Below are 27,011 nucleotides of genomic sequence, written 5' to 3'. Positions count from 1 at the left end.
GCTCGGCAGAGAGCAGCCTGCTAGTCACACACAGTAGGCTGTGGGCATTGCTCTGTATGTTTTATACAGAGAATTGAAGAGTGTTCATTACTCCTGTGAGTTGGTAAAGACAGCTTCCACTGTTTCATTTGATTTCACTCCCCAGTCTAAACAGATGACACAAGTGACAAAGGTGACAAGACAGGCCTATGACACATCTGAATGCTGGTGCCCCCCACCAGTTCTGAGCTTGGAGGCAGAAGTCAGCATAACCTTCTCCTCTTCCATCACACCCACCATCCCAAACCTCAAGGCTAGGAGACAGGGGCCTCCCCACATATAGGGAGGTCCAATACCACTTCACAAATAACAGTGTGTGGGGCCAAAGAAGACACAGGGTAATGTCACCGACTTTCCTCACTGATATCTCTGGAGGGAGGAAGGCTGGTGCTATGGGCTGAATTGGGCACCCCTCCCCAAAATTCCTATGTAGAACACTAAACTCCAACTGATCGGAGACAGGATTTTCAGAGGTGATTAAGGTTAAATAGGTTCTAAGGGTGGGATCCTAATCAGACAGAATTGGTGGCCTGACAAGAAGAGAAATCTATTCCGTCTTCCTCCTGACACATACATGGACAAAAGCACACAGCTCTCTGCAAACCAGGAAGCCCAACTGTGCCGACATCCTGACCTCAGACTGCCAACCTCCAGAACTGAGAGAAAATAAATGTCCCTTTAAGTCACCAGTGCTGTTGTGTTACTGCAGACAAGCAGACTGAGACTGCTGGTCAGTATTCTCACCCCACTAAAATTTTAGGTTTTAGGGCTAGGGTTGTATGTAACTCAGTGGTGGAGTGCTCGCCTAGCACACATGAGGCACTGGGTTCAATCTTCAGCACCACATAAAAACAAAATAAATATATTGTGTCCACCTAAAACTAAAAAATAAATATTTTATAAAACAATTTTTAGGTTTTAGCCAGGCATGGTGAAGCGTGCCTGTAATCCTAATGGTTTAGGAGGGTGAGGCAGGAGGATGGCAAGTTCAAAGCCAGCCTCAGCACCTTAGCCAGGCACCAAGCAACTTATTAATACCCTGTTTCTAAATAAAATATAAAAAGGGCTGAGAATGTGGCTCAATGCTTAAGCACCCTGGGTTCAATCTCTGTACCAAAAAATAAAATAAAATTTTAGGTTTGACTAAGTCTCACAGTGCTCCAGCCCCTCAGGTGGAGGGACCCGGTGCACATGGGGCTGTGAGTACACAGCTTGCACACGCTCGGTTTCGCTCGGTTTCCTTTCTCTCCACAAAGCAGCTCACTGATGATGTCATTTAAAAACATATCCAATGCAGACAGACCCCATAGCTAAAACTTGGATGATGTTACAGCTGCCTGGAGGGCTCAGCAGGCCAGCTGGAAATGCAGAATCCAAAAACTACTGTCATGCATGCACATGTGTGTGTGCGCACACACACACACACACACACACACACAGGGTGCATGAAGGAGAGCAGAAAGGCTACAGAAAGGAGACTCACTCTGCTCACAATACCGTACCCTTCTAAATGCTTTATATTTATTACCTCACTTAATCCACACCCTACAATTAGAACAGATGAACAAACAGAAATAAACTGCTCAAGTCACACAGCTAGTAAGTGGCACAGCCAGGGATCAAACCCACAAAGAATCCCTAACCTTAACCATGATGCCTCTTCAAAAGGCTCAATACTTTCAAAGGAGGCAACTTACAAACAGAGGAAAGAATCCCAGCATGTGGTGTTTAACACACTAGGGCTCAATCACACATGATGGTCTACCTCGGTGAGGGGCCGGTGAGGGGCCGTTCATCTCAGATACAACCCTGTCTGCTGCACAATCTGCTGAGGATCTAGAGACAGGTTAACTCTGCACTGCAACTAATACCATCCGCCAAAGACTCCCAGACAATTCACTCCTTTTGGCAAGGAAAAAGGAATGTTGATTCCACTCACTTTCCTGCCTTTTGGGGGGGGGGGGGCAGCAATTATTTAGGAAGAAAACATAAGTCTGCACCTTGCACCACCTTCCTTCCTCCTCCACCTCTACACCACCTCCCTCTACAGCTCACCTCACCAGCTAGGTAACTGGCTGCTCATTTGTGCTTTTGGAGGTGGAGCCACAGAGAGAGACAACAAAGTCCCTGAGTCTTCATGGCAAGACCTTCCCAAGGGCAGGTAGGTTAAAGGCAAGCACTGGGGGTGGATTAGTATTGCAAATTAACAAGTCACTAGTGTTCAGAAGCCCTAGATTCTTATCCTGAATTGATCAGCAACTAACTGCGTGACCAACAAGTCACTCAGCTTTGCCACATCCCAGATTTCTCTTCTGTAAATGGAAGTAACAACTCCATACTTACTCCACCAGGGGTCAAAACAGAAAACTAATGGGAAGAAACTCCGATATTTTTGGCACATTTCTGCACTAATGTTGGGGATGGGAGAATAGGGATGGGGAGGAGCCAAGGCAGCAACTGTAGAATCCAGAAATCACTGACTTATTAATTTGCAAAACACTTTAAAACTTTTTTTTTGTTATTGGTGGTGGTGATATTTTTTGTTTTGGTTTTCATACTGGGGACTGAAGATGGATACCAGAGATGCTCAACCGCTGAGCCTCATCCCCAGCCCTTTTTATTTTGAAACAGGTTCTTGCTAAGTTGCTTAGTGCCTTGCTAAGTTACTGAGGCTGGCTTTGAACTTGCAGTCTTCCTGCCTCAGCCTACCAAGTTGCTGAGATTACAAGAATGCACCACCATGCCCAGCATTTTAAAAGTTTTTTAAAATTTTTTTCAGACAATGAAAGACAAAATATTGAATCCAAAGGTGAAACGAAATTCCTGGCTTTCAGTGCTCATGACAAAGAGATCAGTCAAAAATGTAACAGTGTTCCATACTGCTTCCTCTAGCACGAGGGATCAATGATGTTCCATAAAGCTCATTTCTGCCCTCCCAGTGTGAAATGCTTAAAGCAATGGAAATAAAGAGTTCCTCAAGACTCAGTAAAACTGAGTCTTTTACAACCAAAAACTGCCCTTTTACAACCCTTAGTTTTAACTAAAATCAGCAAAAATGAGACTAGAGATCTGAAAACAAAAACTGGAGCTCCATCACAATCTCCCTCCCCCCTCTCCCTCCCTTCCTCCCTCCCTCCCCCTCCCCCCCCCCCTCTCACACACACAGAGCTGTCGTTCCAGGGACCAGCTGTGATCAGCTCCAACTGTCATCACATTCGCCATGTTGGAGAAGACAGCTCACTGTAATGCATTCTGCAGCATGGCTGTCTAACAGTAAACACAAGTTCATCGAGATACAAGAAGATTATAGGTTTGAAATGGGAACACAGATAAAAACAAGGGTTGTCACTTGTGTTCTGAAAACACCAGGGAGGCACAATGAAGGAAAGGCTGATCTTATGGGTAAGAACATCTCCTTCCTTCTCACTCACCCATCTGCTGAACCTAATTACACTGCCACGCTGGAGTTTCTCATTTATGGCTCAGCAGTTTAAAAGTTAGAAGCAGTATAAAATGCAACACAGAGAGGGAACTTAAAGACTACCTGCTCTAACCCTCATTTTACAAGTAAAGAAATGGGTCCAGAGAGGACAAGGCCACATTATTCAGGGTGGCAGATCTCCTAGAACAGAACTTCTTTCAAGACCCCGCTGCCACTCCCAACCCTGATGGTGGCTGAACATGGAAGCTGCCACCACAGTGGGTGGCAGGCCCTGCCTCAGCCAGGAGGGCAGACTGAAGGGCAGGCAGAGGATGACAAGCAATCACCAGGCTGGGAGGAGAACCAGGTGCCACAGCAGTGAGCCTCATCAGAACACAGGGAGAGATCATGCTCCCTTGCCTGGCATTTGGCAATAAGGAAGGCTACTATAGCAGGCACCAAGCTAAGAGAGACCAGCACTTGGGAGGCTGAGGCTGTAACCCCTGGATCCTCTAGCACTACCATGCCCCATCATTGAGACTGTGGGCAAGTTACCTTCTTTCTGGTCCTCAGTTCCCAAACCCATTTAAAAGACAAACAAACAAACAAAAAAAAGTACATAGGAGGAGGAAAAGAGCAAGGGAGAGCTGTCTAAATATCTGAGGGCCAAGTCTGTCAATGTGACTGAAAGTGGAGGAGGTACGGAATAAGGTAGAGTGTGTGTTCAAGTTGAGGGGCTGATAAACTTCAATGGCTGCATGGGGATGTAAGAATGGGGTGGGGGACTAAGGCTACGAAGGGAGGAAAGAAGAAGGGGCCTGAGGAGGAAGGCAGGGAATGCCAAAGGCACTGCTTATCAACTTCCGTTCTTCTGCCAGCCCATCTGGGTTAGGGAGTGCAGAAGCACTGACTAGGGCTGGTGCAGGCAAAATGGTGGGGGAGAGGGTCTATGTTCTCCCCCACCTCCATCCTGCAGGCCACTCCAGGAATGGCTAGTCAAGTAACTAGGCAATAAGATCCTAGGATTATGTACATGGGCTCTGTGAAAGAAGCCAGGCACAAAAGACGAATATATACTGTCATTCCATCTATATGAAATTCTAATCTATGCAGTTATAAATGAAGAAAGGTCACCTTTCCAAGAGTAGCAACATGAGGGAAGTGTGTGGTGGTTAATTTTATGTGTCAACTTGGCTAGGTCACAGTGCCCAGATATTTGGTCAAACATTGTTTGGTCCTTTCACTTTCTGTGAAAGTTTTGTTTTTTTCTGAGATTAACATTTCACTTGTTGGACTCTAGTAAAGCAAATCACCCTCCATGTGGGCAGGCCTCATCCAATCAGTTGAAGAGCAAAGAAAACAAGATTGATCTCCCTAAAGAAGAAGAGATTCGGCCAGTAGACTGCCACCTGACTTGAACTCCTGCTCGGTCTTCAGCCCACAGGCCTACCCTACAGACTTAACACTTACCAGTCTTCCTACCATGAGAATCAAGTTCCTAAAATTAACATCAACATTTCTTGATGTCTCATGTGCACATCTGCTCCCTTTCTCTCTCAACACAGACACACAGACATACTACACACACACCCTGTTGGTTCTGTTCCTCTGAGGAACCCTAATACAGAGCAAAAGGAAATTGCTAAGTGCTTGTAATGCCCTGTTCTTGATTTGAGAGCTGGTTACACGGTGTGTCTAGTTTCTGAAAATTCATCAAACTGTGCATTTAGGATACACAAATATATACCTGGGAGTCAAGCTGTCTGGGTTTAATCCCTATTTGGCCCCTTAAGTAGCAATGTCATCTTCAACAAGTTATTTAAAAGTATTAAGCCTCAGTTTTATCAGTAAAGTGGGGCTGTGATAATCACACGTAGGACGTTGATGAGATTAAAGCAGCTCATCAGAGTAGAATACCTGGCTCACAGTAAGTGCCTAATAAGTACTATCAAGCTGAATGTTATTCTGTCCAACAATAGCATATATTAACTACTGGTCTGGCATTCAGATCATTCCAGTTTTGCTTTGTTTTTTACATTTAACTCTTACCTTGCTCTCTACCACCTCCTTTTGTCTACCATCACATCTTGACTCAACTGCCCTTAACTGTCTGTTTCTTTAGCTGTTTCACTAAAGGCCTTTTAGTGCTGAAAAGCATGTGTTCTCAGAGAAGACCAGAGTAAACAAAATGATGCCTTTATCTTGTCAATGGAGGTTACATGTAAGCAAAAATTACCAAGGCCCCAGGAACCCGGGAAGCCAACCACTGTGTGTGCAGAGAAGCATAGCCCTGATACTTACCTGTGAATTTTATACTTTGAATATATATATGATATTAGATTAGAGAATATTAGCACTGGACAGGACTTAAAGACCACCTAGTTATACTCCACTATGAGGAAAAGTGATGTACATAAATTCACAGGGCATGTGACCCCACGTTAAACCCAGGTCTTTTGACCTCCGATGCCTTCATACCTCTTTCCCAAATACAGTATCTGACAGCCATATGAATGCTTCTCTTCTTTTGAATAATTTTATATTCCAATGTGAAAGACCAGCTCTGTGCTGGCCCAGAAGCAGCTGATTTCCAGCATATGTCACTGGCCCTAGAAATGGGTCTGGGGGCTCCTTTCAGGAACAATGACTGAGACTTTTCTCACCTACACATCTGTCAGCAAGCAGAGAAGAGTAGGCAGCCAAGATGTGATTTGCATGTGTAGTCAATGTCAAGGAAAAGGTTAAAAAAAAAATCTCTGCTGTGTTCAGTGAAGCACATGATGAACCATGCAAGAGAATGACTGTACTGGTGCATGGCTTCCCATAACTGATGAAGAATCTAAGCCCAGTTGGGCATGGTGACATGCACCTGGAGTCCCAGGTACTGAGGTGGGAGGATTGCTTGAGCCCAGGAGTTCAAGGCTAGCCTAGGAAACATTGTAAGACTCTACCTCAAAAAAAAGGGGGGGGGGGCGGGGGTACCCTTGCCCATGTGCTAAGAAGTTCTGAATCCTGCTCTCACCTTCTTTTAATAAAATTCCTGCTTACTTGCCAAAAAAAGAAAAAGAAATTAAGCCCAAAGCCATGCTCAACACCAACACAAAGCAAAGGTTATTATTGCAAGAGGAGTTATAAGAAACTTGTTCTGCCCAAGACACACCACAGATACACAGTAGAGTTTGGCTGGGAGCAGGGTACACACCTATAATTCTAGCAACTCAGGAGGCCAAGGTAGGAGGATTGCAAGGCCAACCTCAGCAACTGAGTTAGATCCTATCTCAATATGAATAAAATAAAAAGGACTGGGGATGTAGCTCAGTGGTGAAGCACGTGTGGGTTCCTTTCCCAGTACTGGATGAAAAAAAAAAAAAAAGCCAAGTAGAGTTTGGCATCCATGCAGAAAAGGGGAGAAAGCATTGGGAAAAACCCACACTTGGGAACCAAATTCACAGGGCCTATTAATGCTGAAGTGGGACAGGAACAACATAAAACTTTCCCTACCTCTATCTCAAGCCTAGCACCAACAAAAAAGCAAATGTAAGCCAGCACAGTGATGAGTACCTGTAGTCCCAGTCATTTGGGAAGCTGAGGCACAAGGATCACTTCCACCCAGAAGCTGGAGGCCAGCCTGGGCAGAATAGTGAGACCCTGTCTCTTAAAAAATAAAAATAAATAATGTAATTACCATCTATCCCTAAGCCAAGGAAAAGAGTGTGCAGAAAGATACCCCCGTGTCTAGGCACTGAGTGGCAGTTCAGAGCTGAGAAAGCAGTAGGAACACTGAGAAAAAACCTGTGCAACTCAGGCTCCACTCTATGCACAAGAAAAAAAGCCAATACTGGAGGAATCTGAAGTATGTGCATTGAAGGTACACACATAAACAATGCACACATGCCTGAATGTGAAATACTCCACCAGTGTTAGACACTTTCATTATAGATATTTTCTTATAGGTCAATTAGTCTAAACCCCTGATTTTAGACAAGGAGAAACTGGGTCTCAGAAAGAAGTGACTTGCCCATAGTTGTATAGACTCATGGACATCAGAAATGTTGACACCTAGCTGGTAGTGGTGGTGCACCCCTGTAATCCCAGCAATTTGGGAGGCTGAGGCAGGAGGATCACAAGTTCAAATCCAGCCTCAGCAACTTAACAAGATCCTGTCTCAAAATAAAATATATAAAAAAAAGGGCTGGGGATTGTCTCAGTGGTTAATTGCACCTGGGTTCAATCCCCAGTACCAAAGAGAAAAAAGAATGTAAAATTCTATTATGTATGAGGGGGGAAAAAACTGCATATGAACAAGCACTGGAAGGAAATGCAGATTAATGAAATCAGGTGTAATGGGATAGGAGGTAGTTTTCAAAACTCCTGCATTTTCATGTTGTTCATGCAATAAATAGTGTGGGGAAAATACACAATGTCTTTAAACACTACCTCTATTGCTTTTCACTGTTTCACTACTACCACCGGAGACTGTGAGGCCAGGGTCATCCCACAGCATCCCTAACTCTCATAAGGGGCCTAGGATACAAACAACTCCATAGTTTAAGACATGCTAGAAGAATGAGAACCAGTTTTGCAGGAATAGGAGATATGAGGATAAAATTTGAAAAGCAAAAAAAGAGAAAGAGCATTCTAGCAGAGGTTAATCTGTGGACAACGGTGCAGAATTGGAATTAAAAATATTGTATGGAGCTGGGGATGTGGCTCAAGCGGTAGCACGCTCGCCTGGAATGCGTGCGGCCCGGGTTCGATCCTCAGCACCACATACAAAACAAAGATGTTGTTGTGCCCGCCGATAACTAAAAAATAAATATTAAAATTCTCTCACTAAAAAAAAAAAAAAATATTGTAAACAAGGGGCTGGGGTTGTGGCTCAGTGGCAGAGTACTTGCCTTGTAAGTGTGAGGCACTGGGTTTGATTTGGGTTCAATCCTAGCACCACATAAAAACAAATAAAGGCACTGAGTCCATACACAACTAAAAAATATATTTAAAAAAAAATATTGTAAACAAAAACTAAAGGCTGGGAGAGAAAAATTAGAAAATGAATTAGGACAGGTGTTTATCTTGAATTTTACTTTAAATCAGGTTGATTTTAAGCTTCTAAACGAAAATTTAAAGTTAACAACAGTTTGATTTAAAAAAAATGAATAAGGGCTGGGATGGTGGCTCAGCGGCAAAGCACTTGCCTCACACGTGTGAGGCCCTGGGTTTGATCCTCAACACTACGTAAAAATAAGTAAATAAAGGTACTGTGTCCATCTACAGCTATAAAAAAAATTTTTAGACAGGTGCGGTGGCGCATGCCTGTAATCCCAGCAGCTCAGGAGGCTGAGGCAGGAGGATCACAGGTTCAAAACCAGCCTCAGCAAAAGCAAGGTGCTAAGCAACTTGGTGAGACCTTGTCTCTAAATAAAATACAAAATAGGGCTGGAGATTTGGCTCAGTGGTTGAATGCCCCTGAGTTCAATTCCCAGTACTCCCCAAAAATAAAACAAAATAAAAAGGGCTGAGGACATGGCTCAGTGGTCAAGTGCCCCTGAGTTCAAGCCCTAGTATCCCAAAATAAGTAAATAAATAAAGATGTGTCTACAACTACAAGAAGAAAAAAAAAAAAACTTTCTAAAAAAGAAAAAAGAAATGAATAAAAACCATGTGCTCCTATCAATTTTTAAAACAACCCCACCACCACCAAAAAAAGAAGGAAAGAAAAAAACTTATCCCTTGGAACAAAACAGGCTTTCGAAATCATATACATTACCTTCCCACAGCATGTTTCTGCAGATAGTCACAAACACACACACACACACACACACACACACACACTTTGGAATGATGGGACCACCCACTCCCTGAGACTCATCTCAAATATTGAACAAATATTTGAATCAAAGAGGGCGTATTAGGTTGTTGCTTGAAAGAACTGAAAGCCTAGAGTAACTTCTGCCCCAGTGGACAAAATTTGTTTCATGTCAGCACAGATTAATTCCTAAAACATCAGTTTTCTCTAAACTTACAGAAAGAATAAGTGATAATGTTTGGAGGGTTCAAAGATCAAAAGATAGAAGACAAAAAAGGAATATAACCTTTACTTGATGGGGATAAAAAAAGGTACATAACAGTATGATAAGGAATGAAATGTACCTGGGCAAGGAGCTGCTGTAATCCCAGCAGCTTGGGAGGCTGAAGCAGGAGGATCACAAGTTCAAAGCCAGCCTCAGTAATCAGCGAGGTCCTGGGCAACTTGGCAAAACCCAGTAACTAGCTCAGTGGCTAAGCACCCCTGGGTTCAATCCCCAGTACCAAAAAAAAAATGAAATTTAGATTCAGCTGAAGGGATGAACTTCCTAAATACTAGGCATTGATCACCCATTAGTCCTCACAACCTGAAAAAAAAATAATTATTATACTGTTTGCACATCACAGATATGGAAATAAAGAAGGAACAGTTAAGTAAATTACCAAGGCTAAGAGCAGAACTCCAAATTTTGCTCTTTCCTCCACACCATGCTGAAGATTTTCAAGTCATTCTTACAAAATACCCTACCTGCTCATCCCTCAGATCTTTCTCCATTACTCGTTACTCCTTTAGGTTAAAAAGTGTGCTCTGCTAAATTGTGAAAGTTCCTAGAAGGACAATAAATTAAATCTACCTGAAGAGGAACTCCCCTCAGAGGAACACCCAAGACTGATACATTTTGATTGGAGTGGGAAGGGAAGAGTTATAACACTGTGCTTGGTAAAGCACTCTGGTAGAAGCAGTAAGAAGTAAAAATCGTGGTGGCCAGCAAAGAGCTGGGATTCCCCCATCGGTGGAAAAAGTAAACCATAGGGGTCATGCAGACCTTATAAAAACAAATGAAAGGAGACCTGGGACTGGTGGAGGCACTAGAGAACGGTGTGACTGGCCATTTACAAAAGGACAAGCTGGCTGACTGCAGCCTGGGAAAGATGATCTACTCGTCATTACCAACTGCCTGTTCTTGAAGACCTAACATAGAGAAGAAAGCCCTCTGAGAAACTCCCTGAGTAATAATGGTCTAGACTAGTCTGTGAATCAGGGGTACCAACTCTTCAATGTGGGAGAAGGTATAGGACCCCAGGTGACCAGGATCTTAGACCTAACAATGCAGAACCATGAGGACAATCGAGTTACCAAGGTCAATAGCCCATGTTCAGAAGCAGAGCTAAGGACAAGAAGATGCAGTGAAAGAAACACAGAATTCAAAATGTGTTTCCAATTTTGGATCACACTGAGAAATCCTTTTTCTCCAGATTTAAATGTACAAGAAGTACATTTTTATTACCAGTGGATCCTTCTCCTGTCCCAAAGTACACAGGTCAGCCAGACTCACCTGAGTATACATCACCTCTTGGAAAAATTCCACTCCTACATCATTCTCTATTAACACTCAGAGAATCCTGATCTCAGGATCAGGACAAACCACCACATATGTGCTGGCTTAGATGCACACCTTTATTGGGGGGGGCGGGTTACAGGGGTGAAAAATTACTAGTCAGGTCCCTAAAGTAACAACATTTGCCCTAGTACAGTCAAAACCTACCAAGAATTAGTAATATGTATGAAAAGAATTAATTAAAACCAAAACTGAGCTGGGGTATATAGTTCAGTAGTTCAGTGCGTACTTGGCATGTGTTAGGCCTTGGGTTCAATCTCCAGCACCAAAACACAAAATCAAAAAAACTTAAATACTGATAATGCTCACTTCTATCTTCAGGGTCAGGGAATTGGAGAGACAGAGGGTGAGGAAATAAGTCTCTATGCTAACAACCCACCACTCAAGCAGAGACACTAGAGGACCAGAAAGCATGCCCATAGTTTAGGAGAGTCCGCGCCTAAGCCATGGAATAGGCAGAAGAGAGGCTGAATAGCATGTAGAGGTGGAGCTGGAGAACTGAATTATTTTGCAAAATAAAATGGTAAACATTTGGGGAGTGACTAAGAAGTAGTAAGAAAGGAAGGAAAGGATGTACCACAGCAGAGTGCAAAGGTCTTTAAAACCTGATACCCAATACCACGAGATTTTAAGTTGTCTTTATTGCTGTAATAACAACACACCCTTTCTACCCCAGACCTTCCACCCAATCTGCTGCACACAAATAGCTCTGTATATATTTTGTTCTTACTGTTGTTTGGTGAAAACCAGAGAAAGGCGGCCAAATTCCAAACTAGTTCAACATACAATAAAAAGAAAAGAAAAACCACAGAAAGGGAAAAGTAAGTCCCATTACAGAAATGACCATGAGAATGTAAACTTCCAGGACTGCTTCAGTCCAGAGAAGGGCATGGAATAGGGAACTTGAGTGGACAACTGGGTAACATCCACCAATACTACAGATACATAAATGCAAAGCAGATTTATTCTAGAGTGTCCCCTGAGTGACAGGCACTGTGTGTACTTGAGGTAAGAAATAACAGGGGAACACACTCCTTGCCCTCAAAAGGCAATCTCTTTGTGTATATTGTGGATATGTAAGTGACGGGGAGAAAGGACAGACAGACATTAAGCAGGTAGGTGGTTAAACAGGTAGATAGAGAGGCATCATGATGCAAGCTAAACACAGGAAAGGATACTAATAAAGGCAGTAACAATTCTACTTGTAGGACAAAATGCTGAAAGCAAGCTGGGCATAGAAGGCTATCAGAACAAAGAGAAAAGACCCTAAATGCCCTCTAAGATGATGAAAATAAAGAGAAGGTCAGAAAATGTAATGCCCAAGTTTCGTCCTGAAGGTTATCAATTTTCACAGAGGACAGGAAGGGAAAGCAGTCCAAGCTTGCGCATCAGCATGTACAAGCGGTTCCAAGTGGCCAGAGAGTAGGTGAATCTAGGAGAAAGCCAAGATGAGGCTGGGGGTCAGCTGAGGCCAGACTGTATGGTGAAGAGCACAGCACCCCAGTAAGAAGCTGAGCAGGGTAGATGTCTATAATTTTACCAGACATTAAAAAAAGAATAATAGGTGCTCATTTCAAACAATCCAACCAGTTCAGAAATGCACATGTGCCACCTTCCCTCAAATAATTACTGTTCACATTGTTGAATATGTACTCTTCTAGATTCCAAGTACTTTGTGTGTGTGTGTGTGTGTGTGTGTGTGTGTGTGGTACTAGGGATTGAACCGAAGGCCTTGTGCATGCAAGGCAAGCACTCTACCAAATGAGCTATATCCGTAGCACACCCTTCTAAGTACATTTTTACTTAGTATGTTTTATTTGTGTTTTACGCAAATGAATTTATAATATATACATTGTTCAAATTCTACAGTAAGAAAGTGGTAAGATCATTTTTATATTTTGGAACCAAATGTCTGGCAGCAATAGGCAGGTTGGAGATGGGGGAAAACAAGGGAGGAAAATCAGTTTGAAGGCAGTCAGAAAAGCAAGAGGAGACAAGAGCATCACATCACAGTAGCCAGGGGACAGTGAAGAGAGTAGATGCGACAGAGACTGAATTTAGTGTTGCCACATCTGGGTGACCATCTGGACACACGCAGAGAGAAGGGGGAGTTGAGAACTCCAGATTTCTGGCGTGAGCAGCCAAGGCATGATTTACCACATCACAAAGATGAGGATTAGACAGCTTTGGGGGTATGAAGATGTTATATAATAATTTGACTTGCCAAGCATGTTGACACACATCTGTAATCCCAGAAACCCCGGAAGCTGAAGCAGAAGGATTTCAAGTTTGAGGACAGCCTCAGTAATTTGGTGAGCCCCTGTCTCAAAGTAAAAAATAAAAAAAGGTAGGGCTGGGGTTGTGGCTCAGTGGTAAAGTGCTTGCCTAGCATGTGTGAGGCACAAAAAAAAAAAAGGCCCAGCATGTAGCTCAGTGGCAGAGAGCATCCCCAGTACTACAAAGGGGGGGGGGGGGCTGGCCTTTGTATGTTTCTGAAAGGTAGCCTATAAATACTGGCAATTTCCTGAGTAATAGGAGTGTCTTTGTTATTCATAGTGGGAATGGCAATTTTTGCTAACAATATGACTCATGATGTGCCCTTAGTCTGTGCCAAAGAGAAGACTAGATGGGACACTGGCAGTATCAGAAAGGCCAAATACCTGATTAGTGAGCTGGGGCTCTGAGACATGTGATAACAGCTCAACTTGCAGGGAACTGAGGGGGCTTGAAACCAAGTTCAATCATAGCCAATGATTAAACCAATCATGCCTAAGTAATGGAGCTTCAAGAAACACTCTAAAAGGCTGTGGGTGAAGGGGTTGTGGCTCAGCGGTAGAGTGCTTGCCTGGCATGCAGAGGCCCTGGGTTCAATTCTCAGCTCCACATAAAAATAAATAAATAAAATAAAGATATTTTAAAAAGAAAAACTCTAATCATCGAAACTCAGGGAAGCTCCCCTAGTTAACAATACTTTGCATATTGTTAACATATCCATGTGCCCTGAGAGTGATGTGCTGACTCCACAGGAGGAGGTGCCAGAAGTTTCACATTTAGGATCCTCCTGGACCTTGATCTATAAATCCCTAAATCCCGGCGGCTCTGGAGGCTGAGGCAAGAGGATCACAAGTTCAAAGCCAGCCTCAGTAATGGCAACATGCTTAGCAACTCAGAGAGAATAAAAATAAAAAATGTCAAAAATGTTAATATTTAAATATTTAAAGTTATGCAAGAGATTTCATTTTGACCAGGGTGCAATTTAAGCATGTAGCTTTGGGGCAAAATTACCCATCTTCCACTCATGTACACATCCTGTACTCAGGTACACATCTAGGCAAGTATAAAAATTATAGTTTAGGTTGGATGCAGTAATGCACATCTGTAATCCCAGTGACTCAGGAGGCTGAGGCAAGAGAATCACAAGTTCAAGGCCAGGTTTGGCAACTTAGTGAGGCCTTAAGGAACTTAATGAGATCCTATCTCAAAATAAAAAGGGCAGGGGTAATAGCTCAGTAGTAATATACCCCTGGATTCAATCCCCAATAACCACCCCCCCACCAAATTATAGTTTCAAACCTTCAAAGAAATAGAGTCAAGACCTGTACACACTGGCTTCCTTGAGGTGAGGAACTATATAGAAAAGTCTAGAAACTGCTGAGCTCCATTCCAGATTCTTGGAAGCCCACTGGGGATTTGTCTTTTAGGTGATGAACCCTTTCATTACCTGGTCAAAGGACCAGCTCAAAGAAGCCTTTGACAAGACAGTCAAATCCAGCCCATTGTGTATACCAGCACATAGTAAAGGCAGAGATGTTTCCGTGTAACAAACCATAGATCTGGAGCCTAAAGTCCCAATTCCTAAACCCAATGCAGATTTTAAAGTGTTACTTTTTTCAGAGATAATAAAGCCTTACCAAATTCAGTTCACTTATTTCATTTATGCATTTTTTATTTGTAAAACTGTACCCTTCAAGGGCTGGAGTTGTGGCTCAGAGGTAGAGCGCTCACCTCCCACGTGCGAGACCCTCAGTTGGATTCTCAGCACCACATTAAAAAAATAAGTGAAATAAAGGTATTGTGTCCAACTACAACTAAAAAACAAATATAAAAAAAAAACTGTACCCTTCATTGATAATTTTCTTCTAATGTATAAAGGTACCAAAGGGCCAGGGCTGTAGCTCAGTGGTAGGTCACTTGCTTAGCATGTTTAAGGCCTAGGTTTGATCCCCAGCACTAGAGAAAAAAATAAAAGTACTAATATTGTGGAAACAACCCTGGACTTTAAGTCAGGAGGTCTGGAGCCCTCCATCAACTCTGTTGACAGCTGGTCATCTGATGTAGAACAAAATCTGTCTGAAATAAATGAAAGCACTCTCTTGTCCTGTATAACAGGGAACTATCATCAGAACCTGCTCAGAGAACAAGCAGAAATGTGTTCTGAAATGGATAAGTAGCTAGAAAAAAAAAAAAAAATTAAAGTAGTGGGGATTGAATGCAGTGGCACTCTATCACTGAACAATGTCCTTGGCCCTTTTATTTATTTTATTTTTGAGACATATTTTTGAGTCTTGCTAAATTGGATTGGGATTATAAGCATGCACCAGCATATCCAGTGCAGTAATAAGCAGGTAAATACATTAGAGGGATACTTTTCTAAAAAATATCTCTCTTCTAATTTATTCTTGGTTAGAAAAAGTGTGATTTTTAGATGACACCTCCTGTTCACTTTAAATCTTCAAAGGGCATTAAAGGATATATCAAGAGGTGGAGTGGGGAGACAATATACCAATAATCAAAATTAGAAAAAAATCTAGTCAAGCATGGTGGTGCATGCCTGTAATCCCAGCAACTTGGAAAGCCAAGGCAGGAGGATCGCAAGTTCAAAGCCAGCATTGGTAACTGAAGTGAGGATCTAAGCAACTTAGTGAGACCCTGTCTCAAAAGAAAAAATAAAAAGGGCTGGAGGTGCAGCTTGGTGTTAAAGTGCCCCTGGATTCAATTCCCAATACCTCAAAAGAAAAAAAAAATCTACTTAGACAATACTCCACTGCATATTAAACTTGAGTTACTAGTGTGGAGCAGAATAAAACAACTCCAAAACCAGCATTACTAGCATCCTTAGGACCTTGGTCATTTGGGGTCAAAATTCTACAGGGTCGGCTTGGCATTCAAACAAAAAGCGTATTCTTACAGCAGAGATAAAAAGATCTGTCCACTGAGCTCTTCCTCTTTACTTCTCCCCACCTACTTCCTTTTCTTCCAAAGGAGAAGGGCTCTCATTTACCCACTGGTTTGCCACATCCTGCCTCTGAGCTACTTCCTGGGAGCTGCCTAGGCTATTCTGAGAGGAGCTTTAACTCTTTCAGGCCCTCAGATCACAAATATATTTATAATATCTATACCTAGCATATTCACTTACAATCTAATAACTAGACTACATGACTAGATAACACTTCCAACTTCCTTTGTGTCAGGCATTATGTAAGCACTTACATAATAACCCAGGAAAAAGAGTCACATCCCTTGTTCCCATCTAAGGGCTCCAACAAGTCCAGCCTTGCTTAATCAGTCAAAAAGGAAAAAAAAATTCAATATTTATCAGTGACTGGAGGTGTACCTCAGTGTTAGCTCTCTTGCCCACAGGTTCAAGGCCTAAGGTTCAATTCCAGTACCACACAAACGAAAAGTTATCAGTGTAGTTTTGATGACAGAGCACACATTTAGCATATGTGAGGCCCTGGGATCAATCTCTATCACCAAAAAAAAAAAAAAAAAAGGATCAAGAAATTCAATGTTCATAAATATTGTATTTGACATCAGCAAAACTCAATCATATAAAGCTTCAGTCCACATAAGTTCTGTACACCAACACCGGCTTTCCATGTTTACTGATGCCTACATATGCCAGGCCTGGGCTAGAGAGGAGGCATCAAGACTTAACTCTTCATCTCTAGAAGCTCACAGAGTAGGTGGTAAAACAGAACAGGTATGTATAAAGATCACCACTCACCTCCCCACAAGCGACTCTTCTCCTGAGTAGTTCATGTACAATCCTGCTGGAGCTTTTCTGATAGAGACCATAGTCATGGTAATATCTGACCTGACTTCAACCTTCAAAGAGAGGTAGGCTCCCAAACACTGGCAATAATGAAGGAGAAACCCCAAATGAAATGTCAACAGTAATGGGTAAAATTATTTTGAGCACTTTCTATGATTTAGGTGTCATGCTGAGGACTTCTACTAACCCTCTAAACAACTGTGTGAAGTTACTTTTGAACCCCCATATTTATTAGTGAGAAAACCGGGAATCAGAGAGGTTAAGCAATCAATTCAACCAACACAACTGTTTAAGGTAGTGCCAAGATCCCGACCTCAGCTGTCTGCCTCCAGGGATCACTCCTAAGACCCAAGACAGAAGAGTCTAGGGGTGTGTGTGGGGGAGGGTTACATACACACAACTATCATGGTATTAGAAGCAGAATAGGACATAATTAGCATCTCTTTTTCCCCTCAATTAGAAAAGACTTGAGACTTTTTAAGATTTTTCTAAAATCAATAAATCTGTAAACAATGACCATTTACTATAAGAGACACTGTGTGCCGCTGGGCATGGTGGCACACACCTGTGGGCCCAGTAACTCAGAAGGCTGAAGTAAGAGGATTGCAAGTTCGAGGATAGCCTCAGCAACTTAGCAAGACACCTATATCAAAAAATAAAAGGAGGTGCTGCTGTTCTGGCTCAGTGGTAGGGCACTTGCCTAGCACACATGAGGCACTAGGTTCGATCCTCAGCACACATAAAAATAAATACATAAAATTAAGGTATTGTGACCATCTACCACTAAAAAAAAAAAAATTTAAAGGGGGCGTTGGGGGTGTAGCTTAGTGGTAGTAGATCTCCTGGGTTCCATGCTCAGTACTGCCAAGAAAAAAATATACTGTGTGCAGGTGAAAATCATCATCTTCAACTGAGTTAAAACTAGGCTACCTGCTACACAGAACATGGTACAGGTTGATTAGGTCTAGCTGGCTGGCCAGGCATGTGTATCCCTCCTCAAAGTTCCCACTTGGACACAAAACACACACCCTCAGATAGGAAAGGACACATCAGCAGCTGAGTTCCCAAAGCTCCCAAGTTCAGTAGCAGGAGAAAGTAGAACACTGAAGCTTCTACAACAAATAAGAAATAGATTCTCAAGTTCCAGAAATGGACCTATGGTTACATTTTTAACATCTTCAGCAGCCTGGACACCTGCTTTTGGGTTATACATCTGTCTATTGTATTTGAGACATTAAAAGCTGAGGATTTTTAGAGCCAAATGGTATATTAGTGTTATTCTAGATTAACTGTTAAAACAAAATTTTCTCTCCCTCCAAATATACTTATCCATTGCTTGCCTGATTTTTCCCGGCCCAAAGGTTAAATCCTATCAGTCAAACCTACTCACAGTTAACCCTTTGACTACACTTTACTGTACAAAAATCTGACAAGTCTTTAACTATCCTTATCAAAGATGTCAAGAGAAAACGTTATGGCTAAAAGGAAATTAATTCATCCTGTGCTTGGGCCCTTAAGAATGAGCAACATTTATTGATTTAAATTGAACACAGCATTAACTCTCCTCTAGTCCTAACAGAAGCAAAGGGCAATTGATGGAGCAGGGCAGAAATCAGGAGCCCTGACCTCATTCAGGTCTTCACTGCCAATACCCTGGGTTCACCACCCAATCTCACTGGCCTCAATCCCTTCCTAGGTACACAAAAGAAAGAGGTTGAACTACTATGATCAATTCCACTCTAGCATTTTAAGGACAGGTGGCTATATTCATGGGAGAAGAAATTAAAAGGGAAAAGGATGATTAATATAATTCTATCCTAGACCCAGAAATAGCCTTGCTTAGCACAGCATTCACCTTATCAGCCTTGATTTATTAGGGGGTGGGAGGACTGGTGGGTGGGAATCACAGCCACCTACAGCAAAATTAAGCTCTGTTCCCAAATGAGTTCTGCTGAAGTGTGATTTATCCAGAATGTTAAACAACTTACCAGCAGTACAAAACCATGTTACCAAAATTGTGTTATTGCACAAACTTAACTTTTCCCCAAATGTGATTTTGCAGAGATGAGGCAGAGCTCAGAATCCTGTGTCTGTGGCCATCTGTCCTATCTCAGTCCCCAGAGAGGCGTGAAGGGGAGTGTGAAAAGCCAACAGGTGCCATGTAAATTCAGCCACCACTGTCATTTATCCATCAAGGGCACAACATTTGCTGGGAATAAGCAAGCAGCTTAACCTGCAAAAGAGGCTCACAGACACTTTCAAGCCTTCCAAACATTCCCCGAGCCTTCCTCCAAGCCAGGCACAAAATTAATGTCACCACCAATATATGCTTCCCACCCGTTTCTCCTCTGGGCTGAAGAAGCAGATCCTTGGCTGCCTGTTTGACATGTACAAGACCTTCAACAAGAAATCCTGTTTCGGGGCTGGAGATGTGGCTCAAGCGGTAGCGTGCTCGCCTGGCATGAGTGTGGCCCGGGTTCGAGCCTCAGCACCACATACAAACAAAGATGTTGTGTCCACCGAAAAAAAAAATAAATATTAAAAAAAAAAAAAAAAGAAATCCTGTTTCCTCATTTGTCAAGCAGAGATAACACATCCCCCATGCCTAAGGGGGATTGAGTGAGGCAATGAATGGATGTAAAAAACATGAAGAAAGGCTGGAGATGTAGTTCTGTGGTAGAGCACTTGCCCAGCCCGTGTGAGGTCCTGAGTTAAATTCTTAGCACCCAAGGGGGAGATAATAAAGAGCCCCCAGAGTTATCAAATGCAACAATGTGACCCTCCTGTGACTAATACTATGAAAATAGCTGACTACCAATGATGTCAAAGTCAGAGTTCACTGGGACTAATAGAGCCTTGCCTTTTGGAGAAGGATGTCCTCAGATGGATGTCTTCCCATCATCTCAAGGCTTGTTTAGTTGCCAATAAAACTGTTCCAAATCAGATTCCAGGTCCTACAGGCTATACCTGAAATGTTCCCCAAAGGCCCAAGTATTAGAAGCGTGGTCCCCAGCTCAAAGCTACTGGGAAGTGGGAGAACCTCTAAGAGGTAGAGAGGTCTTCAGGTCACTGAGGGGGAACGAACCCCGGTCCCCTCCCCTCTCTTCAGCTTTCTGGCCATGAAGTGAGCTGTTTTGTTCCAAATGGGCTGCCATCATACTGTGCTGCCTTGGCACAGGACTAAAACAAGAGAGCAATCCATCATAGACTGAAACCTCCTCAATTCTGAGCCAGGATAAATATTTCTCTTTACACGTTGATCATCTCAGGTATTTGTTTTAGTGCTATAAAGCTAACATATCAGGGAACAGCTATGCACCAGAGTTAAGGAAGAATAAGGCTGGGCTTCTCCAAGTTCAGTCCAACTGTACAGAGTTACACAAACTAAAGTGTGATGGGAGATGTAGAGAACAATTTGGAGAGTGGAGCAGACAATCTCTGCCCAGAGTGGGGCAGAAGAGAGGTCTGGGACAGATTTACAGAAGAGGTGACCTACCAGTTAAACTCGGGCCCTAAATCATAATTTTACATACACTGAGAGTGGAGAAGGGAATCCCCAGAAGACACAAAGCAGAGGCCTGGACCCAGGGAGGAGATGTCTAGATGAACCATGAGCTGATTCCCCCACTGGTGTCAACCACAGGAAGGAGTGTTACCTTCCAGTTACTCCACCAAAGGTCAGTGACTCTTCTTTCCTCGCTCTGCCCTCTCCTCCAGGCACGTGCATGCACACAAAGCCCAGGAAATCCTTGTTAAACTCTTGAAGAAAGAAGGGCTTCCTGGTGGTGCTCATTAGGCAGATGGCTGACCCAGAGAAGCTGGGAGGAGTCTATATTAGGATGCACTATGCAACAGTTGTTTCCGAGGCACCTTTTGAAGACTCCTGTTTCACTGAAAATAATTCTTTTGCTTCCCGCACATCCTAAAAAATTGCAAGTATGCCCGGTTGTTTCTATGCTAATTGTTTGTGGGTAAAGAAAGCTACAAAGGTCTATCATTGGAAGTGCTTTGAGAGGTAAGAATTTTCTCTCCTTCTCACCTGATAAAAGCACCCTGGGCTGGGGATATAATCCTGCCCTTTCCATTAGCTCTGTTCATCATGAAAAACAGTTTACATACATGGAGTATCTATGATCCTTTCTGCTGGGTAAGTATTATTATGCCCATTAAGGATATGAAAACTTTCACAAGGTCATAAAGATTTTAAGAGGCAGCTTCACTCAATCTTTTTGGGCTCGGGGACCCAAAGTCTTTCAGCTGTACTACATGGCCCTCAAGCTGTGTTACTCAAAAGTCACAAATTTGAAATAGCACTGCTATATGACACAACCAACTTCCTGTAATCCTTGTTTGTAGTCCCAGATTCTTTCTCTGCAAACAGAATTTCAACAGAACATTTCTAAGACTCCTTTAAACTATAAAATTTAATCTACCTACTATCTACTTAGAGTTTAAAAGTGTGGTGAGTGGTGACCAATATAATTCTGTGCAACTCATACACACCTGGGAGATAAAACGCCACTCCCAGTACCCCCAATCTGCAAAGAAGAAACCAAGGCACAAAATGGTCAAATGGCAAGTATTCAGTTTGCACCAGGAAAGACGCTCAGATCTCACACTTTTACTCTACACTTACTGTCATTCCAAAGTACTGTGCCCTGAAAATTCTAAAGCTTGAAGACTTTCAGACTCCCCTGAAAAAGGAGTTAGTCTCTGGATTCAAATGAACCACTTGGGGAGGAGGAACTATCATTCACAATCCAACTGGGAAGCTAAGCCTTTCATGACTGCTAGTACTCATCTAACAAGAACCCTCTGAGTGGTGAACCTTTCTCAAGACCATCCTGCAGTTGGGCCTACTGCCTCCAAACTCTCAAAAGCTTATTCCCAACCTTCTAGAAATTAGATCCAACTCTACAGAACAACAGAGAGTCCTCCGGATGCTCAATCCCCCACCATATGATCAGGCAATTAGAAAGACCAGATGTCAAAGCTCCTAGGGATTCCTTCCAGCTGTTCCCACCATCTTTAAAGTCCTTTCTGTGGCTGTCTTTGTGTTCTCAAGGAAGACAGGCACTTTTCTGGATACCCTGTCGTCATTCCAATTTCTCCATTTTTAATCTAAGCATACTCAAACATATGATTTTAACATTTAAGAAACCCAAAACTTTAATTTCTCAGTTTCTGAACGATAACTTTCTAAATCCTGAGTGTGTTAGTTATACTGCAATCAAACATCACATTTAGGCTTCCTAAAAATATTACCCCAGTACAATGCCTCCTTTTTGCTCCCACGTGCCCATCCCCCAAGCGTGCACACATGTACTTTAAACTGTCATTTAGACACTGGAGGGTATAATTTAAATGTCTTTAATAGCATCTACTACAAGGACATTTGCACAATTCTTCAATTTGCTTCAGAGTTATGACCTAAACTGAAGCTTTTACTGAATTCCAAGACTAAATAGGTAGTACACAGATGGCAAACACCAACAATATAATTCAGACAAGAATTTTAAATGCATTAGGCTTCTCCATAACATCTGCATTTTTTTTTACCCCCATTTTCAACAAAGTCCTTTTAGTCCACCTGCAACCCAGTGCCAGGTATGTACTACGTATGTAGTAAGTATCAGTTCGATGAATGTTAACACATCTTTTAATCTAACATATAAATTAGAAATCTACTGTAATTTTGGTCATAATCTAAATGTATTTGACCCTAACACAAATACCATTTGAATCAACAGCAAATAATGGGCAGCTGCTCATATTCAAAGTATACATACCTCTGTTATCTGAACTGTTTTGAAGTTGGTCTTGTTTGGAAGACAAATGGTTAGCAGCTGCAAGTTCAATTACAAAGTGGTAGGAAGGCAAAGAGGAACCAGAGGGAATCCAAGTGCCACTTCATATATTAAGCATGGAATTCCTTTCCAACAAACATCTTTCATTTCCTTGGGGGAAACTAATCCGGACATGCCCTTTGAACTTGGGAAAACACAGGGCCAAATTTTAGGAGAAAGAATCTAGTTTAAAGGCTGAGCAAAGCTTAGAGAGCAGGGAAGTCTCTCTTTTTAAATATCTCCATTCTATTATTTTTGTTTCTAAGGGAGAGGGTGGAGCATGGGAAAATTCACCAGGCAACCAGTCCAAAGACCTAGATTAATGAAATGTATGAGGCTGAACAGGTTACTTCCTTTCTTTGTCCCTCATTTTCTCCTTTACAAAATAGAGGCAAATTTAATTAACTAATTAATTTAAAGGGCAAGATTAACTGACCTCTAGACCAGCACTAATAGAACTTTCTGCAAAGATGGAAATGGTCAAATCTGTGTTGTTCAATACTGTAGCCACCAGCCATATAGGGCCACTGAATACTTAAAATGTGGCTAGAGCAGTTTAGAAACCGATTTTTAAACTTTATTTGATTTGAATTAATTTAAGTACAAATAGCCACATGTGGCTAGTGGTTGCAGTTTTGGCAAGTACAGCTCCATAAAAACTTGTGGCATTTTATATAGTATAGGAAGGGCCACAGGGAAAAAGCACTGGACAGACCAGAGCTCTAAACTTCACTCCACCACTTACTAATTGTGCAATCTTGAGGAATTACTTAACTTCCCTGAGCTTCATTTCCCTTATTTGTACAATAGCATGCTATGATCTTTTTATAGAATTTTAATGCAAACTTGAGACCATGAATGTAAAGACACCAGATAGGCCTTCAATAAATGGTAACTTATTTTTCCAGTTGTGTTCTTTAGGAATAAAAGTGTCCCACCTACCAACTTCATCCCACTGTTCCTTCCTGCATTCAGATCCATTTTTATTACCTCACAGAATAAAAGCTATAAGTCCTACACATGCAGCCTTGTCTATCAAGAAGGCAACTTGATCAGGAATTGTTCCAGGTCCTCAGCTGTGGGCAAGCCTCTAATTACCCACGTCCTCTGAGCTCCCGGAACCAGTAATTTCCGCTTACCCTGTGTCCCTTCCACCTCAAATAGTCATGCAGGAATTTACAAACTCATCCAAGTGACTGCATATCAAGCTGAAACTTTGTTTATTGCAACCAAAAAAAAACTGTTAGTGGTTTCTGGAATTTTCCTCACAAACTCTGTCCTCGACTGCCCATAATCCAAAATGGTATGTCTTCTTTTCTATTTGGAAATACTTTAGTGTTGTTTTTTTTTTTTAATTGTTCAGTGATTTAGAATACTCAAAAATAGAAATGCAATCAGTTACATTTTTGGCTAAGCCAGCATTAATTTAGTTACCAAAATAAAACAAAACAAGAAAGTATTAGAAGGAATGCTTCAATAAAATAATAAAAGTGTTACAATCTCCAACTAAATTAATATTAGATGTATCTAATATATATAAGTGTAATGTAATGTTAATATGATATGATTAAGAGTCTGGCCCAAAGTATGCTGGTCTTTCCTTTAGTGAATGGAATCTTTCCTAGGCTCCAATGACCAAGTTTTCTCAGTGGATTCAAATGAGTGCCTAAGATAAGCAGGATAAAATTTCTATTATACTAATAATTACTGGAATGTTAAGTGGCTCTCTTCTTCCTGTTTCTCCACCATACCACAAACCCTTAGAGGAAGAGAAAAGCTGAAAGACAGGCTGGCAATTTGGTAGGATTTCAATCTGGATTTAAGTAAACCATTACACAAAAGTTTTACAGTTAGCTTGAAATTCTTGTTAACTTCTGAGGCCTCCCCCAACAAGGACTTTTTTGAAGGACTGTTTAACAAAGGATAATGCAACAGCAAATAATTTTGACTCTACACTCTAAATAAGGCGAGGATCTGCTGGGTGTCTCTGCATGTGTACACACGCATATTTTGGGCTGGAGATCAAACCCAAGGCCTTGAGTAATCTAATTTTTTAAAACTAACCTAATATATCAGTTACAATTCAATTAAAAAAAAAATAGTTAAGCTGAATCCAGACAAATCTATGAAGACAACAATGATTGGCTAAATAGCCATGTCTTTTCCCTACAATTCCCCAGATTTCAAGACTTAACCTGACTTGCTGGTGCATACTTATAATTCCAGTGACTCGGGAGGCTGAGGCAAGAGGATCACATGTTCAATGCCACCTCAGTAACTTAGCAAGGCCCTTAGCAACTTAGCAAGACCCTGTTGGGGATGTGGCTCAGCAGTAAAGCACCCCTGGGTTCAATCCCCAGTACCAAAAAAAAAAAAAAAGATTTGACCTTTATCTGAAACCCAGGTGGATTAATCACTCAGTTGTTCCACTTTCTATGAAAAGCAAATGCATTTAAGAACATTTGAGATTCTGAACCCTTCTTGCTAGCAGTTAAATTCAAAATAGGTCAATTCCAGAAAGGCATTCATTTCAAGGGGATTTTCGTCTATGGTTATTTTGAAAACCACTGCTTTTAAAACTGACATTATGAAGCTTAAAAATAGGCCCTCCTACTAAGGATCAAGGACTAAAATACCCTTTCCTTCCCCCATTTCCTTATTCTTTTTTCCCTCAACTACCTAGGAGAGTAGGGATACAGAGGGGTAACTTTTCCAGAGTTCGATTATTGCTTGAAAACAAAACAAAAAACAATTAAAAAAAAAAAATACTGGCTGAAGTAACCAAAATTCATTACTGGGGAAACTTGGGAAATTTTCAAACCATTAAGTGTCCCAGATGAAAACATGTAATATATACATCATATGAAAATGAGCTGGATAAAAGTTCAACCACCACTCCGGCAATCAGAACTCTTTAACAAGTTCCTTCCCCTCCCTGGCTCTAGTTTCCTCATCTCTCAAATGAAGGCAAAGGGCTAATGTCCCATTCGGCCCTAACAGGGTCTGCTTCTACAAAGCTGGACAGCTGCTTCCTATTTTCATGGCTCCTTGGAAAGAATATAAAGATCCCTGGCCCAGAAGGTTCTTGTGAAACCTCATTATACTTGAGTGTTCCCGAGACACAAGAACTGCCCCTGAGAGCAAGACAAGATGAGACTGTTGAAAAGAAAAAGTTATGTTTTACAGATAACAATAGTAAATTGAGGAATGCACATACTTTTAAGCAAAAAAAAAATGATCATATAAGTGAACTTAAACTATAGGATACAAAGAAGTCATAAAATTCAGTTTAATCATGATGAAAAACACAAATTTAAAAATGTTCAATCACAACAGAATCGAAGTGTTAAGTGCTTAAAGTCAGGCATGGTGGCACATGCCTGTAATCCCAATGACTTTGGAGGCAAAGGAAGGAGATCACAAGTTCAAGGTCAGCCTCAGCAATTTAGCAATACTCTGTCTTAAAAAAAAAAAAAAAAAAAAGACTGAGGTGTAGCTCAGTGGTAGAGTGCCCCAGGGTTCAATCCCCAGTACCAAAAGTAAATAAATAAATGTTAAATACTTGAAATACTAACTCAGTACACACAAGAATTTTTTGGAAGAAACTAAAATAAAAGGAAGCCATATACTCCAGCTAGTTGCAAAGAGATGACAGATGTCTAAATGCTAATGAAATGTAGGCTAGTCCACACAAAAGACATGCTTTTGGAGATTAAAAAAAAATTTCTTCTTAATATAACATTAAATACAATAGGACAATGCAGTAACCACACAAAATTATAAAACTTTAGACTACAAAGCACATTAAAAATGGCCAGAAGTTTGCATGCGACTTTTCAAAATGTTCAGCCTTGTAGCACAGAACGGTTCCAACCTACCTCTCCAGCTTCATCTTTTGCAACTTGCACTGATGCACCCCTCACACTGAATTACTCCTGCACACATCCCAAGCATTCCCACTTATGTGAAGCTGCTCACCCTGCAGTCTCTTCCTGCCACGCCCCCTTCCCCATTCCCATGGAAATCCTAGTCATCCTCCAAGACCCAGTTCAAATGTCATCTCCACCGTGAAGGGAGCTCTCCTAAGCTCCCTGCTGGATGGTGTTCTCCCTCCTCTGAATGAGTTTCAACAGTGCATTCTTTGTACCTCCTCTTTTGGGGCACTTTTCTTCCTCTGCAGCCATTTGTTCCCTTTTCTGTTGCCCCTGTGATAGCCTCCTCCCCTC

The 27,011-nt window shown here is 41.8% G+C and overlaps 1 protein-coding gene across 1 annotated transcript in view; it reads right to left on the bottom strand.

Moving 5' to 3' along the window:
* The window catches only part of Map2k1 (mitogen-activated protein kinase kinase 1), a 79,587-nt gene that overhangs the window by 42,319 nt on the left and 10,257 nt on the right, over positions 1-27,011 (bottom strand). The gene's annotated exons all lie outside the window — the stretch shown is intronic.

The sequence above is a fragment of the Callospermophilus lateralis genome, chromosome 3 (assembly GCF_048772815.1).
Source record: "Callospermophilus lateralis isolate mCalLat2 chromosome 3, mCalLat2.hap1, whole genome shotgun sequence".
Lineage (NCBI taxonomy): Eukaryota > Metazoa > Chordata > Mammalia > Rodentia > Sciuridae > Callospermophilus > Callospermophilus lateralis.
The sequence above is the reverse complement of the archived record's forward strand: the minus strand, read 5'-3'. Positions and strand labels throughout refer to the sequence as shown.